The sequence below is a fragment of the Belonocnema kinseyi genome, chromosome 6, assembly GCF_010883055.1.
Source record: "Belonocnema kinseyi isolate 2016_QV_RU_SX_M_011 chromosome 6, B_treatae_v1, whole genome shotgun sequence".
Classification (NCBI taxonomy): domain Eukaryota; kingdom Metazoa; phylum Arthropoda; class Insecta; order Hymenoptera; family Cynipidae; genus Belonocnema; species Belonocnema kinseyi.
The window spans coordinates 95,797,741-95,810,044 of record NC_046662.1 but is presented as its reverse complement, the minus strand read 5'-3'; positions in this window follow the sequence as shown (position 1 = coordinate 95,810,044).

Sequence of the window (12,304 nt, the reverse complement as noted above, 5' to 3'; positions counted from 1 at the left end):
AAGGTCTCATACTTCAACTCTCGCACTCCACAATTATTACAGTTAAAAAAACTTTCTTTATTCTACAAGCTGTTTAACAAAAAAATGCGAAAAAACTTTTTTACTGAGAAGTTCTTTTAGTTTTCTGAAAATATTGGTACAATGTGTTAAATTAATATTATTTATTTTATAATAGTCATTTTCTTGAGACTCCTAGTTACATTTAAAAAAAATGATCCCGATACCTTAATTTAATCCAGAGATACTGAACTTTAAACTTTGCTCGAGTAAATAATGCCCAGTCTAGGCTGAGCTGAAAATATCGGAATTCTAGGCTTAGAGGGTTAAGTTATTATTGTGAACTATATTTTTGAGATAATTGTGAAAACTAAGCGAGATAAAGAAAATTAGTAAGCTATACCTTTGTGAGATTCTAACAGTGATGTGCAAATTCTTCCTTCCTCATTTTTTTCGCATGTCGCATTGGTTTGAAAAGACTTGCATTATCTGTTGATAATTTGTATTTTTTAACATCTACAATAATATTTGCTGAAAATTTAAAAACCTCGTTTTATTAATTTTTTTCTAATTTTGAAAAAATAAGAATTCAAGAAAAAATTTTAATAAACAGCTACAGATGAATGAAATCTTCGTCTTCTTTAAATTTTATACGGAAGTGTATAGTGATAATTAATTTCAACTCATATATTAACATACAAATATAAATCAGGAATTTTTTAATTACATGCACAGAGGGACAGGTTTTACAAAGCAAACTCATTATATCCATCGAATAAAATTGTTGGTCCATATTCTAAAAATTCATGTTTCAAATGAAGTGCAATGAACGCTGTAAATAACAGGCATATAAAATTGAGTACGAATAGCGGTCTTCGGATTTTAAGTAATGCAAAGACGCTTAAGCTGAGTAAGGCAAGGTATTTAGGTCCAAGATTAATAAATTGAACCTTTTTCAAATTTTCTTTTCACTTTGCTACATGTTTGTAACGTGCATTAGTTTAGCAACTTCCAGAATCCTCATGAAAAGTTCAAAAATGTCTGCAAGGTATTGATAAAACATGTATTATTACTTATGACTTTCCTCGCATGCCAGGTCTGATTATCTTCACAAAACATAAATAATTTGCCTCAGGAAGACTCAACTGTTAAGTCTGGAAAACAAACGGAATTTGTGAGACCTTTAGTCGTTGATACGAAAATGAGAACAGAATTAAGAGGATAGGATTCTGTAGAACTTCGTTCCACGAACCCACGGGTTATAGTCTTCAGTTTAATTACTTTGCGAAGTAATTTTCGTAAATTAAGAACAGTATAATACCTATTGTACAATTGACTCTTCCTGCATACGCTGCTCTCCTCTTTGAATATTATCATTACAAAGCATTTGATCGCTCATAGCATGAAAAGTCCTTTATATATTTTCACTGTTGATGTCAATTTTACTTTGTTATAAAATGTTTTATTACAGGCCTCTAGTACGCTTGGACCTCATATAATAACATATTAGGTAAAAAATGGTAAAATATTTGAAAAAATGAATCAGTAGAAAATGTATGAAACTCTCATTTTATACTTTAAGTAATTTAGTGTACGAAAAACTTCCTAAGTTTAAATAATTTTCTTGTTGAAGCTTATCCTATAGTCCACTTTTTAGTTTTTAGCTGCATTGCTACTTAGCTTGATGCTCACAACTTCAGACAATCGAACCTTCCCGTTGTGCAATCCTCAAGTATAAAATGTCCCTCGTCCTGCATTTTATTCTAAATTAATTTACGAGGTCTTTTTCTAGCACTTCACCGTTAAAACTTTAAGAACTTTAAGCATAAGAGATGCATGTTCTAGAATCAGGTGAGATACTTGTTGAAAGTGTCTTCTTTCATTCATTTTGCCTCTTTCCATAGTGTCAGAACCTTCTTGTAGTCTCAAGAGATTCTATCTCCCCAGTCCTTTATTCTTATGTTTAAGACAGAATTCAAAATTTTAGATTGAAGTGACTTTTTTCAGATTAAAAAAATCTGTCAGCTTCGCGAGCACATTCACACCTCGTGCTGCGCGCCCTGCTCACATGTTTGAGCACGCCTACTGTGTGATTCTGCTTGAATGAAACTTTATCAAAAAAACCTCTTTAGATCGCAGTATTTATATGCGTCTTTATATTCTGAATTTTCTAATTGAGATGCTCAAAGCTCTGTAGGCTTTGAAGTACAAATTCTCATCGTTAGATTAAAAAACTATACTCTTTTTTCGGCACATTATTTACGATAAATGGGAACAAAATGACGAGTACTATTGGAAAATGGTTAAATGACATTTGGTATCATTTTTAAAAAGCTATAATTTGCTTTTGTAACTTTTGACATTTTTCCACAAATTTTGCATTTTTATTTTTAATGCCATTTTAATGATTAAAACCAAAACTACGTGTCACAAATAAAGCAAAAACCCTATAAAAAATGATTTTTAACAGATTTGTGGATGTTTTTTGGTATCACAAGTTTTGTTATTTATATTTTTTCATATCTTGCATAGTTTGTGTACAAAATGAATTTTTTCATTTTTTGTGCAATCAAAATATTTGATTTTTTTAAGAAAGTCGAACAAGTTTTTAGAATCAACTTGCAGGGCTTTCAAAAATAAATGCTTTTCTTCTACTGACTTTTTTCATATCATGCGTTGTTTAGCATGCAATTTTGATTTTCGATTGATTTTTTTAAATCTTATAAATGCGATAACTCTGAGAATTTTCTTTTTATCGAAATAAGTCATTAGAATAAATTGTTTTGCTTTCTGAGTACTATAAACTGCCCTACAAACAATTTTTGAATATGAAAAAGTGGTCCAAAACCTTTTGAAAATGCTTGAACTTTTTTTATTTTTATCTAAAATCGTTGTTTAGTGGTTAACGAACTCGTTCTTTCTTTTAGGACCTAAAAAAAGTGTGCTGAACATTGGATTGATTCATTCATTTTCTCGAGATTTATCGTGTTTACGGGCGGAGAGACAGACCGACGCCATCGTAAGGACTTGATTTTTGAAAAAAGGGGTCTCAAAACGTGGACATCCGTTGAAAAACTGTGGTGTCAAATTTAGGACAATTCTAAAAGTTTCACAATCATAAATGATGAGAATGTAAAAATAAAGATTGATAAGAGTATCTCTCTATATTATAACTGCCTACACCTTTGCTAACTATATACAGGTTGTCTAAAAAGTCCCGGGACGGTTGGATATTTCCTCTGGTAAAATATTTTTCAAAAAAGTGAAAGTCATTCCTGAAGTAAATTTCAACGAGGAATTCAATAGTGACCTTCATTTTGACCTTGAACTTGACCTTCATGGCTTTTTGAAGGTCAACTTTGTTTTTTAAAATGGAAATCCCCTTTTTTACATCTGCAATCGATAGAGCGAAAAATTCTACGTTTAAGTACGTACTCTGTATTGATCTTGGATACAGCGTTTTGAATATTGTAAAATCATAAGGAAATTTTTCATTAAAAGTTCCAGGTGTTCTGGTGAGAGTTCTGTTCCTCATCAAAGAGTTATACAGTCCTATACCGTTTTTCGATACCTAAGTCAATACCTAAGGTGATACCGTAAGTCCTATACCGTTTTTCAATACGAATGTTACGAATCGAAACTAAATTCACGTATTACAAGTATGATCAAATTCGTTTGCTTTTTAATCGCACTTTTAGTAATGGACAAGGGTTAAATCCTGTCTCAAAATCAACAATTGAAAGAACTGTAAGGCGCTTTATGAATCATGGATCTATCAAGATCTCCTGATCTGACGCCTCTCGAATATTTTCTTTGGGGTTATTTAAAGAGCAAAGTATACACAACACAACCGCAAAGCTTAGACGAATTGCAGAATCGGATTCTTCAACAGGCTACTTTGATTGATAGGGAGATGATTCGTAATGCTGTAACTCATTTTTACAATCGCATAGCTTTTTGTCAAGAAGCTCAAGGTTTTCAGTTCGAACATCTTTACTGAAGCGTGAGAGGCAAGGGGACTCACGCTAATCAAGCACCCGAAAGGGAACAGAATTTACTACGTCCACGTCGTTGTTCCTGGGTAATGCTAAACGTAAATGTAAACTGTTTGGAAAAAATTTTGAAAAAACTTTGAAGATCATCACCAAGATCAATACAGAGCTCACCAATGAATTTCTCGTTGAAATTTACTTCAGGAATTACACTGACCTCTTGGAAAACTTCGTTAATTTAAAATAAACTCTAACTGAACTTGAACGTTACAATTCACCTATAACTGGGGTACGTACCTGAACATAGAATTTTCCGTTCTATCGACTGCAGATGTAAAAAAGGGGGTTTCCAATTAAAAAAATAAAGTTGACCTTCCAAAAGCCATGGAGATCAACTTAAAGGTCAAAATGAAGGTTACTTTTGAATTCCTCGTTGAAATTTACTTCAGGAATTATAGTCACGTCTTGAAAAACTTTGTTAATTTCAAATAACCTCTAACTGACTTTAAACGTTACAATTGACCTATGACTTGGGTACATACCGGCACGCAGAATTTTCCGCTCTATCGATTGCAGATGTAAAAAGAGGTGTTTCCATTTTAAAAAACAATGTTGACCTTCAAAAAGCCATGAAGATCAACTTCAAGGTCAAAATAAAGGTCACCATTGAATTTCTCGTTGAAATTTACTTCAGGAATGACCTTCACTTTTTTGAAAAATATTTTACCGGAGGAAATATCCAACCCGCATAAAAAACATAAACACAAATGACTTCACACTACTAAATAGTATAGAAATTTTTGATCACACCTAATTGTGAAGAGAATATTTTATTTTAAGTATCGTGCATCTTATGTAATTATTAAAAGACCGACGGATTAAATATGACGTTAGAACAATCTTATTTTTAATGTTCTTTCAATCTGTCAGAACAGAACCAAAAAGAAACAAAAGATAGGAGAATTTTCAAGTAAGGTAATGTGAAAATAACTTTAATAAAATTTGCTGCAATTTTGAAACAGGTAGGTAGTATTACCTAATGTATTAATAATATTATTTTGTATTGTTATAGCAAGTCATGTTTCATAATGAATTTTGGCCAACTCTGGGCCTGTAAAGTTTATGATGTCTAAAATCTTAAAAGAAATCTACGAATATACAAATAACATATGCGTCGCTCAAAAATAAAAGTTTCACAAGATTTCGATATTTTGAAGTCTTTAAAATATTTCAAGGGTCTTAAGAGGATTTTGACTAATTCCCGGGATTTTATAATGTTTCAAAACTTTTCGGGTATACTAAGATATTTTAAGGGATTTTAGAGACTTCAAATATTTCAAAAAGTTTAATCTGATTTCAGACGATTTCGAAGTTTCCCAACTTTTTGAAGTAATTCCAATATTTATTACTATTTTTAAGATAATCTGTATTATTGCAAAGTATTTCAAGGGCTTTTTCAGAATTTTATCAGATTGACGCCGAATTATAAAATCTTGATGCAATTCAAAGACGAAACTAAGTTCAATGGATTTAAAGAAATTTTAAAGATTTGAGAACATTTCACAAGATTGCAGAAATTTTCTAAAAGTTCAAGGGATTCTATTGAATGTCAAAGAACTTCTAGAGAAATTTAGAGAGCGAAAGAAATGGGCTGAAATGTTAAGGGACTTCTAAAGATTTTATTGTGTGTTAGAAGATTTCGAAGAGTTAAACATTTTTAAATTAATTTCAAAAGATATTAAAGGATTCAATATGTTATACGGGATTGCAAAATATTTCTAGGGATTTCGTGGTGCATTCGAGACAATGTAGAGAAAATTTGAGATTTTCTTGAAATATGTTCAGGAAAATTAAAGAAATAATGGAGATCGAGAAAAATTAAAAATGTTGGGGTCTCGAGTTGAGAATCTCTCGAATGCATAACTGTAGGGATACCACAGTCTTTCAAAGATTTGAAGTAATATCCAGAGGATTCAAAATAAATTAAAAGATTCCATGAGATTGTATTATTTACATTTATATAGATTTTACGGGATTGACAAAATTGAAGTTCTTTAAAAAAATTTTAAGGATTACTTTAGAATACAAGGTGTTTTGATGTATTTCAGTGGATCTCAAAGTTTTTAGGGCATTTTGAAAGATTTCAAGGGATTTGAATGAGTTTTATCCCATTTTATAAGATTTTACGGAATTGTAGGGGATTTCAAAGATTTCATCAATTTACGAAGAATTTTACATGACGGTTACAGACTTCGAGATGATTTATGGGATTTTACTAAACGGGTTAAAAATCTTTGTTAAGTAAATAAAATGAAATCCAAGGAACTTCTAGGGATTCCAATCACAAAAAAAGCGAAACATAAACTTTACGTCGATTCCAGGTGAAAGATTCACCGCAACAAACATTAACCTTGCTACTTAAACTTCACACTAAACGAAGATAATTTTCGATTTTAAAACTTGTCTGGATAACCTTTCGCCTTATAATCGCTTCATTTTTTATTCAACACGTAGCAAGAATAACGACGCCAGCGCTATCTACCGTCATTTAACTTAATTGAATTGGAGAAAAATGGGGGTTCCCACCTGCAAGTTGCTTTTTGCTAAGCGGTATTGAATAAGTTCTAATTTATCTACAATAATCTAATCTATTTCTAAGGAGATTTATCAAGAAGAACAATGCTTTATTCGTGTTTTCTGTTGCTGACTCTACATGTTTTACCGAAATTTGCTCACTTCAGCGTAACGCAGCAGACGAGATCTAAATTATTCTCCTAACATCGGTGACACTTTTGAACAAATATATTTAATTTTTAATCATTGCAAGACTAACCTGCAATAGATATTAACTTCTGCTTTTTTGTGTTATTTTACATCTCTTTTTCCCATTTACAGCGTGAATTCACTCATACATTTCCGTTTTCCCATTGTTGCTAAGAGCGCCGTAGCAGACGACAGTTTTTATTCCATCGTAGGATAAACTTTCGCCAAATAGCATATAAACTTTAACAGCGGGAAAGTTCACATGCAATAAAATTTGACTTTAGTTTTTTCTGTCATGGTTTTTATGAATTTTAAACGATTTCAATAGATTTTAATTTTTTGGGGGTATTTCAAGAGTATAACATGATTTAAGACGATTTTAGGAGGATATATATAATGCCGTAGATTAAAAAAAATATTTGGCTCTTGAATTTAATATTTACAAAATTTCGTGCCCCTATTTTTCTACAATTTTCCCAAATTTATGCTACTAATGACACCATTTTAATTTCATAAATGATTTAAAAATTGGCAGAATTATATGATTGATGAGATTACTTCTTCGGAAAACCCTTTTCCCATGACTTTTAATGAGATCTTTAAGAAATAAGCAAAACCGACTGCCGCTTTCGACGTAGCATCGTGAAATGGTGCTCGTACAGTTTTCTATTCTCGAAAGCAGATTATAGTGAAATTAAATGAAACATTGCAATCAGCTGCGACACCTTTGATACCTCAGGATTCATTGGGTCAACAAATATTTTCACCGGGCAAAATTTAATGTACTTAATTCAACTTTTTAAGCTTAAAGAAAAAGAAAGAAGAAAAAGTAATTTAATTGGGATTGGTGCAGTCGGAGAAGCCAACAGCGTCAGTAACAGTTGAGGATGGTTATGTACGTGAATCTGGGTTCGGCCACTTCGGGAGCAACTGATGATGTAATGGAATATACAGTGGGGCACAATGGCCTGTATTTAGGTCGTATTGTGTCAGTGCCATCCCCGGCGGCAGCAAGCGCTCTGCTACCCCAAACCCGTTTTCCACCCGTGCTGAAAATCCGAGCGCGGAATCACCCTCCCCCAGTCTTTTGACTACCTATAACCTACATCCCAACACCCCTCAACAATCACCACGGTCTTGGTCGCAACCGCCACCTTCGCTCTCGAACGCCAATATGCAGAAATCCGCAATTTCAAGTTCACTAATAACCTTCGCGTGGCTAGTGCCATATGGAAAAATTTTTCTCAAGTCTTCTCGGACAGCAAACGCTGATGATGGTTGTATAATGTCTAGTTTTATAGACCATAATTTCTTTTTATTCGCTTTATGGGTTTAAATTATTTTCTAGACTATGGATAAGCATTTTGTATCTGAATATTTACAGATATGTATATTTTTTAGTTTTATTTCTGAAACGATGAATAAATGCAATTAAGTTACTGTTCAATTTCGAACACTTCTTTTACTGATAAGTTAAATAAAACAGGGAATTTTTAATTATTTTATTACGATAGTTCAGTAGTTAAAACCTTATTGTTATATTCTCATCCGAATGAGAAGGTATTATTTTTACGCAAAATTTGATGCCACCAGTTTTCATTGAATGCCCACGTTTTAAGAGTCACTCATTGAGAAAAAAGTTTTATTTTAAGGGCGACTGTTTGTAGTCTGTATTCTGTAGTATGTAGTCTGTAGGCTCGTTAAATTATGAAATAATTATGAGGTTGGATTATGGTTTGGCATTCTTCTTCAGGGTCGAAAAAAAAGGTCAAGTTCATTAACCAGCCATTCTTGACCAACGATTCTGGTTTTATCCATCGAAAATACTATTTGAAAAAATTAAAAAGTCCATTTTCCCGAAAAACTATACTAGATATGAAAAAACGTCAATGAACACAATTAATCGTCTTAAAAATATAAACAAAATTTTTCAAGACCATTTTTGAAGACGCACATCTTACGTCTTACTCGTGAAAAATGTTCTAAAAACAAAAAGATTACGTTTTGCAGTTAAACTATGCACAATAATATAATAAAATTGTTTGCAAAAACGCCACACGGTAAAATAATATCCTAACTCAAAAAAATGTTCGTCTAAATTATATCTCAAAATTGGCTTTGAACCTTTTTTTGATAGGACGCATTGTTTTTCTTCCAATCGTGAAAAATAACTTTAAAAATAAACTAATTTAGTTTTTTGAAAAATGACATTAGCTACAATAAAATTCTAAATAGCAAAATCGTTCGTCTGAATTAGACTCAAAATTTACTTCGATCTTTTTTTCAATAAAACGCGCACTTTTATAATGATAAAAACAAGACAATGCAAATACGTACGCTTTGATATCAATGCATATTATAAACTCTAATAATATACATTTATCGAAATAATACATTTTTCAGGATACCTGCGAATAAATATGAATGTCAAATAAGGAAGAAATCCATTGAAACTCATCAATAGCCCTCCCTTCTATAGCCCTTCCGAGAATTGACGAAGCACCGCATGCAGGTGTAACAGGAGCTGCGCGGGGTGCGCGGATATGCGGTTGTCAATCTGCCGTGAATAAACAAAAGCGGGAGCAGACCCAAGTTACGGAAGGGAATATAAAATCCGAGCTCGGAGCACGTGGTAACGTGCTCCGAACAGCAGAGTTTTTGAATCTGAATTATCTAAGAATAATTTTTTAACGACCAAAGCACTTATGCTACTAAGTACCCAAGAGTTGCATAGTAGGGCAAGGTAAAAATTTGAAAGTCAATCGAATAGTTTTAGCTGAGGGAAGGGCAATTAATTTCTGTATTGACAGAAAAAACTAAACTTAAATTTTGTTGCATGCAAACTGTCCCGCTGTTAAAGTTTCCATGCTATATGGCGAAAGTTTATTATGTGATGGAATAAAAGCTGTCGTCTGACACGGTGTCCGTAGGAGCAATACGAAAACGGACAAGTATAAGTGGATTATAGATATAAATCGAGACACCAGATTTAAAAGAACACAGAAAAAACAAAACTTAGAATTTGATGTAGGTAAGACTTTCAACGGTTAAAAATGTAGAAAAAAAATGTAGAAACATGTAGATTCAGCAACAGAACATACGAAAAATATTTGTTCTTACTGATATATCTCCTCCGAAATAAAGTACACTGTTGTAGAGGAATTAGAGCTTATTTAATACCATTTAGAAAAAAGTGCAAAAATCATCTGACAGATAGAAATCCCCATTTCTCTACAATTTAATGAAGTTAAACGACTATATATAGCACTGGCGTCGTAATTTTCGCTACATATCGAATGAAAATGGAGCGATTATAAGGCGAAAGACTATCTAGACAAGATCAAAAATCGGAAATTATCTTCGATTTATGTAAAGTTTATCTGACAAGGTTGATTTTTGTTGTGGTGAATCTTTCACCAGAAATTAATTTAAACTTTATTTTTAATTTTTTTCTGTGTTGGAATCCAAAAAAAAGTAAATAAATCATGAGTTTATATCTTTTTTTTATTTGAAAACTGATAACAAAATTTTAATAGCTCAAAAATTATGGCCAATTCTTTATATGCACATTTTTTGCTAGTGAGGAATAATAAAAAATTAATATTTGATCAAGATTTTACGTGGTTAAAAGATATATCAGCATTTTCACAATCACAATTTTTTTTAAATCATCATGGGAAATATTTCTATTAAGGATGCGCATTAAAGGCTTACAACGCCATTGTTCGGTATATGTACATGATTTCATTAATTACACTAAATTACAATACAAAGTTAAATAATTTATAATAACTATCGTACCTATCCGTTTAAAAAATGATATTACGTAATTATACATTTTATATGTTTTTTTTTTCAGTAGTAGTGCTTCATGTCACGCTTGCTAATGCCAATATCATGGCGGTATTAAGTACAAGCGAAAAATTATTAAAGATATCTGTATTGAATCGCTTCCTACAATTAAATAATAATACATATTTTCTGTAAATAATTACAAATTTAATACAAAATATAAGGCATTATAGGTAGGAAATCGGTGTTTTCATCATTTTCGGATTATACTGAATTATTTGTTTATGTGAATTGTATTTAAGAATTAACTTGTTGCAAACAAAAAAATTTAATTTGAAATCCCAAGTTTTTTGAGGGTCTTAAAATTTTAATTTGGTGAATCGATCATGTGAAGAATGTACAAAAGTGTAGCGCAAACGAAAATACTTTTTGCTGTCACGCGTCTATTACGCAGTGTTGCGCACATCTATGCATTATTACGCATTATCACGTGGTTATTACGTGTAAAATATAGAAATGTAATATGTGAGTGAATTCCGTCTCGGATGATTTTAGTTGACTAGAGGCGACTTTAGATTATGGTAGGTGATTGGAGCTAAATGTGTTCTTAAGTGAATGATAGTGATTGCTACTGATTTAAATGCATTTGAATGTGCGTAATTCCAAGAAGAAACCTGAGAGATTATAGAGTGATTTTAGGTGATTTGAGAGTGACTGGAGTTGTTTTCAGAGTGATAGCAGATGATTGCAGTTAACAGGAGAATTTTTCATATGATTGTATTTGATTGTATTTGATTGCAGATGATTGCAAATGATTGCAATCATATGTAGGTGATTGCCTGTACAATCAAACCTCGTTTATTGCAACTCCTTCAAAACGTAAACATCTCGTCTATTGCAACTCAAGAGGGGATCCCATCACTCCACGTATCCGGAAGGTGTTCTCACAATACATTCCCGCTATCGCGCTGTCATTGGCTATACGGAACATGTGATCATCAGTGGTGGCAGTTGGGAAAGTTGCGATAGACGAGTATCTTGGATTGGAATAAACGAGGTTTGACTGTAATTGCAACTTCTTGAATATGACAGAATAATAAAGCAGATATGCTTTTTTCAAAATAATGTGAGCGATATTATTTAGTCGTTAAGAGGGACGATGTTATCTGTGCACAACAATAATGCTCAATAAAGGTCCTGTTGTCGGAGGTGGTCCTCAATAATGGTTCCCTCGGCCCATTCTCGGTCATTATCGGCCAACATCAGCACCTTTGACAAGACCAGTCTGCAGATAGGTCTATGGATCGCTCATAATGGTCAGCTTATTCGAGGTCATTGTGAACTTTCCTTTAAAGTGTGCAGTGAACCGTCAAGTCGCGTTGATGCTGAATAAGCGAAGTATACCCCTGACCCAATCCTCGCCTTTCACTCTAAGCTCGCTCATAAATGGAAATGTGCCTCCTTTGCTGAATATTTTTATCAGGACTGAATAGACGAACGACATACTGCTGCATAATCATAATGTTAAAACCAAATATAAACTAGAGTTACGAAATTGAGGTTTAAACAATAAATTCTCCTTTAACAATAAAAAGGGAAATAAATATCTGAAAATTTTTGTTAATAATTTTAAACCCATGATTTCAAAGTGGGTCTATTACCAGGTGTATACATATGAAACCGGTATTGCCATCTAGCGGCCAGTAGGCACACTTGTAGGCACTGTCGGAACTTATCATTTGTGCTAATTGGCGTATTGT